We start from the raw sequence: 8526 nt of genomic DNA on the forward strand, positions 1-8526 counted from the left end.
CAGTCACTGCCGGCCACAGCTGCTTATATCGATATCAGTTATCTTGATCAGTACCCCATCAACGTCAAACTACTGTGCTTATAGCCCACCAGCCTTTACATAGCTGTGTGGCCGAGCACTAACGAGGTTCGTCAAAATGTCTGTCCTACTGCCAGCTGAAATTACACGCGTGGTGCACGCGCTGCCATGTCGCCGTCGCGTGCGTGCAGTGCATGCGTGCCGGTGTTTCTGTTAGCGTACGCTGTCACAAATAAGAACAGAAGAAAAGCCAACAACAATCAAACAATAACATACCATCAACAACAACAGCCCTCATTCAGCATGCAACCTAACAAGCATCTAGCAACAAACTCTATCTATCTATCTATCTATCACTATCTATCTATCTTATCTATATATTCTATCTATCTATATCTACTAATACTAATTCTTACTATCTATCATATCTAGTTCTATTCTCACTTCCATCCTACCTATTCTATCACTATTCTAACCACATACTCTCCTTATCATTCTATTATCTATATATATCTATCCTTATCTATCATATCTATCTTCTATCTCCTACTATCTATCTATTCATGCTATCTATCCTCTCTCTATCTATTCATATCTATCTAATCTAAATCTTATCTCTCCTCATCCTAGTCTCTATTCTATTCTATCTCCTCTAATCTATCTAGTCTCATTATATCTATCTATATTGCTATCATATCTATCATATTCCTTACCTCTTATCTATCTAATCTATCCTTCTTCTTTATCTAATTCCTATCTACTCTATCTATCCTTATCTACTATCTCTCTATCTTATTCCTATCTATTCTCATCTAATCTATGTCCTCAATCTATCTGTATCTATCTCATCTACATCTACTCTATCTACTATCTAATCTATCTATCTATATCTCTCTCTCTTCTCTCAGTCTCTCTCTCTCTCCTCTCTCTCTCACTTCTCTTTCTCTCTCGTCTCTCTCTCTCTCTCGCTCTCTCTCTCCTTCTCCTCTTCTGCTCTCTCTCTCTCTCTCTCTCGTATCGTTTCTCGCTCTCCGCTCTCCTCTCTCTCTCTTCTCTCTCCTTCTCTCTCTCCTCTCTGTCTCTCTACTTCTCTCTCTCTCTCTCTCATCTACTTCTCCTCTTCTATTCTCTCTTCGCTCTCTCTCGCTCTCTCTCTCTCTCTCTCTCTCTCTCTCTCTCTTCTTCTCTCTTCCTCACTCTCTCTCTCCTCTCTCTTAATCTTTCCTCTCTCTCTCTCTCTCTATCTCTCTGCTCCTTTATCCTCTCTCTCTTCTCCTCTCTCTTTCTCTCTTCTCTCTCTCTCTCTCTCTTCTCTCTCTCCCTCTCTCTTCCTTCTTTCTCTCGCCCTTCTCTCCTTCTTCCTCTCTCTTCCTCTCCTCCTCTCTCTCTCTCTCCCCTTCTTTTCTCTTCTCTCCTCTCTCTCACACACACACATTCTTCTCGCTCTCGTCTCGCTCTTGCTTCTCTCTTTTCTCAGCTCTCTCGCCTCTCTCTCTCTCCTGCTCACACACACACTCTCTCGCTGTCGCTCTCGCTCTCTTGGTCTGCTCTCGCACTCTCGCTTCTCGCTCGTCTCGCTCTCTCGCTCTTCTCGCTCTCTCTCTCTCTCTTCTCTCTCTCTTCTCTCGCCTCTCTCTTTCTTTTCGTCACTTTCTCAGCTTTCCCCCTCTCTCTCCTCTCTCTTCACACTTTTCCCTCCTCTTCTCTCTCTCTCTCTCTTAACTCCACTGGCCACCGGCGCGCAAACCGCAAATAATTTACCTTAAGCTGAAATTTGAATTTGTCTCGGTGGTCCGGATCGATATTAATTCGATTTCGTAGCCGGGTTTGTTGCCCAAAAGTTCGTATTTTCTCGCGCAGCGGTATCCTTGCGGAGCAAGATGGCAAGGAAGGTTGACCGGAGGAAATTGACGTGAGATAAGGGGGAGAGAGCTTCAGCATGAGAGAGAGAGAGAGAGAGGGAGAGCTAGCCGTACTCTTTACGTACGACATCCATTTTTTTGACAACGTGCCCATCATTCGCCTACCTGACAATTTATACAACTCATATATATATATATAATAATACTATTATGTTTACCTATAATATCAACTAATATATAATATATATATATAATGTATATATATATAATGTATATATATATATATCATATTATATATTATATATATATATATATATAATGTATATGTCGTTAACAGTACGCGTTCTGCGCTCAGCCTTGGGCTTCTTTCTCTTCACTCGCACCCCCGCCGCTGGATTTCATCCCTCCCTCATCCCTCGCCCCCGCCTCTCGCCCCGCCTGGCCCCCCGCCTTCGCCCCCAGCGAGCACGAAAATAAATTAATTAGATTTGGCTCGCCCGTAACATTTCATGCGGCAAATCACACGCCTGTGAAATTCAGCGGAACTGGTGTTTAAATACTTCGATCAGGGGATGAGCGAGAGAGCGATGTGAGGGACGAGAGAGAGAGAGAGAGAGATCTGAGAGAGAGGAGAGGAAGAGGCGGGACGTGACAGTGTTGCGTATGTGAGAGAGGATAGAGAGGGAGCGAGGAGAGATAGAGACGGAGGTGAGAGAGATAGAGAGGGAAAGTGAGAAGAAGGAGGGACGAGAGAGAAGAAAGCAGACCAGGGGGAGGACAGGAGACACAAAGAGGCAGGAGAGAGAGGGACGAGAGAGAGAGCTCGGAGAGAAGAGCGTGTGAGGAGAGACGAGGAAAGAGAAGCAGAGCAGGGGAGAGGAGAGCGAGGAGGAGAGAGACAGAAGACGAGAGAGCGGGCGCCCCCGACCCCGGATACTGCTCTACGAGAGGAGTATAGCAGAGAGCACTGTAGCAGATGGAGTTGAGATAGATAGAGGAGGGAGCTGAGAGAGATTTAGCAGAGGGGATGTCTGAGATATAGAGACGGGCGTGTCGTGTGTGAGAAGAGAGAGGAGAGGGAGCACGAGAGGAGAGAGAGCGAAAGGAGAGAAAGACGAGAGACAGATAGCGGAGTGAGAGCCCAGATAGAAATGGAGTCAGATAGACTAGAGAGGAAGAGCTGCATCCTCGGAGAAGGAGAGAGAGACAGAAAGGGTGGAGAGAGAGAGCGAAGCCACGCGGCACCCCGAGACAACAGAAAGGCAGAGAGAGAGCAGGGGTAGAGAATGCTGAGAATAGAGACACCCAGAGAGAGCAGAGAAGCAGAGAGAGAGCACGAGACGAGACGGACGAGGAGAGACGAGAGCGATTTAGAGAAAGAGGAGCGAGAGCCGAGAGAACGACAGATAGAGATTATACTACACGAAAGAAGCAGACGGAGATGAGGAAGCGGAAAGAGAGACAGAAGACAGAAGAAAGAGAGAGAAAACAGAGAGACACCAGGAGTGAATATTAGAGCACCACACACAGAAAGACATGAACTTTGCCACAGCGATTTCTTCGCTTTCATATTATGATAGCAGTCTTCGCACGAAACACGCCAACCGCTCGCGCTGCACGCCAAACAACAAAAGCTTTCACTCGCTGCGCCCCCACGCACGGCGCATAATTTTTCTAATCGTCATTCTAACATTCGAATAATATATTCGCTGTTTTATAGCCTACGACACACGCGGGCCACGGTGCGTTAGAAACCTGGATAAGTCACGGCACGGCTACTTATTCCGTCCCTACCACGCGTCAATTCCACATTCCAAAAACATTTTTGTTCAAGATGCGTTATTCGTTTGTTCCTCATACATGCGCGTACATGTGTCGTTCGCCGCGAAATTAGAATGCTTCGGTTTACAGCCTGTATGGACCTGGTATGATGCGGACAGACGGTTCGATCATCTTTTGTTTTATTTAATCGAATAATACATGTCGTTTTTTAGCGACGCCTGGGTTGACTCGATTTTTACCGATAACCGCACACAGACACTGCGCGCGCACGCGTACGCGCACGCGCACGCGCACGCGCACACGCACACGCCACATGTATGCACACGCACACGCACACGCACACGCACACGCACACTTGCGCACGCCGCCCCCAACACCACACTCACGCCACGCACACTGCGCACGCGCCCCCGTACGAATGAACGAACGAACGAACGAGTACGACTCATACTCACGAACGATCGAAAGTAAACAATTATTAATTAAACAGTGCTTCTATAAAAAGAGTAAGATCAAAATAAACCAATGACGGTCTATAATTATATACCTGTGTGTGCGCGCGTGGCGCGCGGTCTGCGTGTGTGCGTATGTGTGTGTACAGGCATACATTCATTGTATACACACATATAACACAACACATACATAATATAGCCCATCTCGCTCGTACTATCGCGATCACTCCTACCATTATAAAACATACTATATCCGCCCGCCTCCGCGAGCATCTCGCGCGCATTTTGAGAACCAAACCCAAATCAACTGCCACTTTAGCATTGATACGTGCCGCAGCTGCGCGAGGATAGTGAAGAGCGTCCCCGCAAGGTGGACATCGCAACTTATTCCCTAACACAGTAGATTATACCATACGGAACGTCATTTTCGAGCGAGGGAAGAGGCAGAAGGGGAGAGGAAGAGTAAGAAAGGAGAGCAGCAGAGAAGGATCGAGAGAGAGCCGTGAGTGACTAGTGAGTGCTGAAGCCAGAGAGAGGTAGGGAGGGAGATGGCACACAGATGAGGAGTGACCAGAGAGAGCACAGAGAGAGAGAAAATACAGGACGCAGCGGCCGGAGAAGCGAGCACAGACCGGAGAACGGAAAAAAAGACAGAGACGAGAGGAGGGGGGGGGAGATAAGGCGACAGGGCGAGATAAAGAAGTTGAGGGAGAAACAAAAGAGCGAAAGGCCCAGAGAGAGGCGAGAGAGAAACATGTGAAAGAGAGGAGGAAGAGGGATGAGAGGGAGGGAGAGAAAGAGAGAGAGAGAGAGAGAGGGAGGGGGAGAGAAAGGTAGAGAGAGAGAGAGAGAGGGAAAGGGGAAGGTGAAGGGGAAGGGGAAGGGGAAGAGGAGGAGGAAGGGGAAGATGAGACAGAAGAGACATGAGGAGAGAGAGAGCAGAGACGAGAGAAGAAAGGTTCGGGTGAGAGTAGAGAGAGGGCAGGGGAAAGAGAATACAGAGAGAGAGGCGGGTTGAAGAGCGAGATGGGGAGAGGAGGAGGAGACGCGGGATGAGGGACGAGAACGCTGAGTGTCAGTGAGAAAGAGAGAGAGAGAGAGAGAGTACCGGAGAAAAGGGGGAAAAAGGAAACACAAACAGCAAAAGAAAAAAAAGAAAGCGATCCGCCTATGTGAGTGTGAGAGGGAGAGAGACGAGAGAACAGCGAGAGAGAGAAGGATTCCGGAGTGAGAGAGAGAGAGCTGTAGAGCAGAGGAGAGAGGAGAGAAAGAGCGTCGGAGAGAGGTGGAGGGGCGAGAGAGCGGAGAGAGAGAGGACGATGAGGAGATGATGAGAGAGATGAGGGAGGAGAGTAGAGAGAGATTTAGATTGAGGAGAGACGAGAGGAGAAGAGATGAGAAGATAGAGAGATGAGGAGGGAGAGAGAGAGAGAGATAGACCCCGCAGGGGGGCGATCACACGGCTTGACATTTAACATGAACGCGTTATGCCGATTTCGAGGGACCAGTGAGCCGCAATTTCACTGCCAGCAGCACGCGGCGCTGTGTTGCTGCTAACGAAACTACAAAACCACGCATGTTTAACTATGCAGGCAGTGTGTAGATGTGTGTGTTGTGTGTGTGTGTGTGTGTGTGTGTGTGTGGTGTGTGTGTGTGTGTGTGTGTGTGTGTGTGTGAGTGTGTGTGGTGTTGTGGTGTGTGCGCGCTGGCGGCGCGCGCCGTGTGGTTGTGTGTGTGTGTGTGTGTGTGTGTTGTGTGTGTTGTGTGCCCCGCTGTGTGTGTGTGGTGCCGCGCTGTGTACCGTGCGCGCTGCGGCTGCGCGCGTGTGTTGTGTGGTGTGTGTGTGTGTGTGTGTGTGTGTGTGTGTGTGTGTGTGTGTGTGCGCTGCTGCGCATCGTGGTGTGTGTGTTGTGTGTGGTGTGGTGCTGTGTTTGTGGTGTGCTGGTCCTCTGCGGCGAGCCGGCAGGTGTGTGTTGTGTTGAGAGAGGCCAGAGAGGAGGGAGAGAGAGAGTGTGTTGGTGTGTGTGTGTGGTGTCGAGATCTGTGTGTGCGCGACGTGTTTCGGGTGTGCTGTGTGTGTCGTGCGTGTGCGAGCCCACCCATACCCCAGCAACCTATTATGTATATATATATATATATATATATATATATATATATATATGATGATAGAGAGTAAATACAGTAATAGTGTAGCAGTAGTATACCAGTAGTATAACGATAGATATAGGTTTTAGGGACCCCGTAATATCATGAACTATCTAATAGTAAGATTTTGCTTAAACAACATTTATTTTTATTTTTAGTATACACGTAAACCTGATACAATAATGAGTGCTGACATTAGTCTATTTCTCAGTAAATCCATTACAAATGTGTTAGATTTAGATTAACTTAAATTTATGTGTTTTAATTTTTGTTTAAAAAAAAAATTCCCCAACCCCTTCATAACATATATATATGCTCCAGGCCCCGCACTAGTTGAATCCGGCCTTGGCTGTAGTAGTGTAGCGACACTTTAGGCGTGTGTCGATGTGTCGTTCTCATCTGTGTTCAGCGAGTGTAGCAGACATTCTGTAAGTAGTCACACACTTTTGCGCATCCACTGTCCGCATTTCGTCGCTTGCGTCTTTCGTAGCAATGGCAGTGCAGGAATTCCCTTAGGTGTTCTGCGACGTGGCAGAGGAATTCCGTCCCAAACAAGTTGCGCTTCTCTCTCACCGCGACTTTGCCTGCTTCGTCTGCCGGCGCCGCTGACGTCACTGCGGCCAGCAATAGTGTCGCCACCTGTGAATCGCAGGAGGATATTCGTAACACAAATTCAGCAGGCGCGCACGCGAGTATTGTGGAAGAGAAGAAGAAGGAGAATGAGGAGGGGCAGAAGGTGAAGGAGGTAGAGGAGGAGGAGGAGGAGGAGGAGGAGGAAGAGGAGGAAGAGGAAGAGGAGGAGAAGGCGAAGGAGGAGGAGCAGGAGGATGAGGAGAAGGAGGAGAAGGAGCAGAAGGAGCAGGAGGAGAATGGGTGGCGGAGGTTATTTTCGGACGCGGGATTGGAACGTTCTAATTATCTGGGAACTGGGAAATGCCGGATGAATTCATTTCATGATTCGGCAATGGAAGTCAAACGGGACGCGGGATAGTTGCATTTTAAAAATAATTCGGAAACTGGGAAATGGCGTATTTTTTTCCCGGGGAACTGGGAATGCCCCCACCCCCGCGTCCGTTTTCACCCTCCCTCAAGCATTGCATGAAATTGCAGGTTAGATTCGCGCACACGCATGCGCACACGCCCACGAACACATATGTACACGCACGCACGCACGCACGCACGCAAGCTAGCAAGCATGCACGCACGCACGCACAAACACACGCATACTATATACTTTTATGTATATATAGCTTCCTTGGCCACGAGAATCAGTGACTCTGATTAGAATATTGAGGAAAGCCCTTACCAGCAGTGCAGAGACCACAATTCTCCAGTTTGTTTTCTTTCCTTCCAGTTGCATCTTGTTTTTTAGGTTTTTCCCCTTCGTTTCGCTTTGTCGAAGTTCGATATGATTGCCTGTAGAGCAAACAACTACGATTTAGATCATGAGTCGTTTATTTATTCACACGTTGGCTTTTTGCGCGACCTTACTAGATGTCTGTTCGAACGACGGCACGGTGTGATTCTAATTAGAACGGTTAATTAATTCTAATTACCAATTTACTGACGGTTCCATGTAGCTTGTAAGCTCATGTTGTTATTTACTGCCAGTGTACCGTCATTAAATGAATGAATGAATAAATAAATAAGTTAATAAAAAAGTAAGTAAATAAATAAATTATTGGGGCTATGCGTATTTGGTGACTAGGAACGAATGCAAGGAAGCCTCACATAACCTCCTCCTCCCCTTCCTCCTCTCCGCTCCTCTCTCACGATTATCTCACAGAAGATGATATTGCAGCTTACCTTGTGAATCGATGGGCTCAGTCTCTTCTCCTTCTTTCTCTCTCTCTCTCTCTCTCTCTCTCTCTCTCTTTCTCTCTCTCTCTCTCTCTCGGTCTCTTTCGTTTTGGCGTTGCTCCCGTTACCAGTATACACAACGATGAAGTGGCGGCTGCTCTGGAGGCGGTTGGCTTGGCGACATTTATATAGTCGCTTGTGGCTTGTAGGGCAGTAGTGTCTAATTCGTCCAAGGTCACGCTACAGTTACCTGACCCCTCAGGACGACAGCGAGTGATAGAGAGATGTAGGAACGGAGAGGAGAGAGAGAGAGGAGAGAGACAGAGAGCGCTGGATGAGAGAGCAGAGAGAGAGAGAGAGAGAGAGAAGAAGAGAGAGCGAGAGAGAGAGAGACGAGAGAGCAGGGACGAGAGAGAGAGAGAGAGGAAGGAGGAGAGAGACGAGAGAGAGAGAGACAGAAAGCGAAG

The 8526-nt window shown here is 47.9% G+C and overlaps 1 long non-coding RNA gene across 1 annotated transcript; it reads right to left on the reverse strand.

Annotated features, from left to right (window-relative positions):
- Nucleotides 1-6384: 6384 nt before the first annotated feature.
- Nucleotides 6385-8237, reverse strand: LOC106817881. Its single transcript, XR_001395115.1, has 3 exons — nucleotides 8066-8237; nucleotides 7566-7675; nucleotides 6385-6898 (listed from the first exon to the last, which is right to left on the reverse strand). It is a non-coding gene; the product is annotated as an uncharacterized LOC106817881 (long non-coding RNA).
- Nucleotides 8238-8526: the final 289 nt, after the last annotated feature.

Source organism: Priapulus caudatus, unplaced genomic scaffold, assembly GCF_000485595.1.
Source record: "Priapulus caudatus unplaced genomic scaffold, Priapulus_caudatus-5.0.1 Scaffold1906, whole genome shotgun sequence".
NCBI lineage: Eukaryota > Metazoa > Priapulida > Priapulimorpha > Priapulimorphida > Priapulidae > Priapulus > Priapulus caudatus.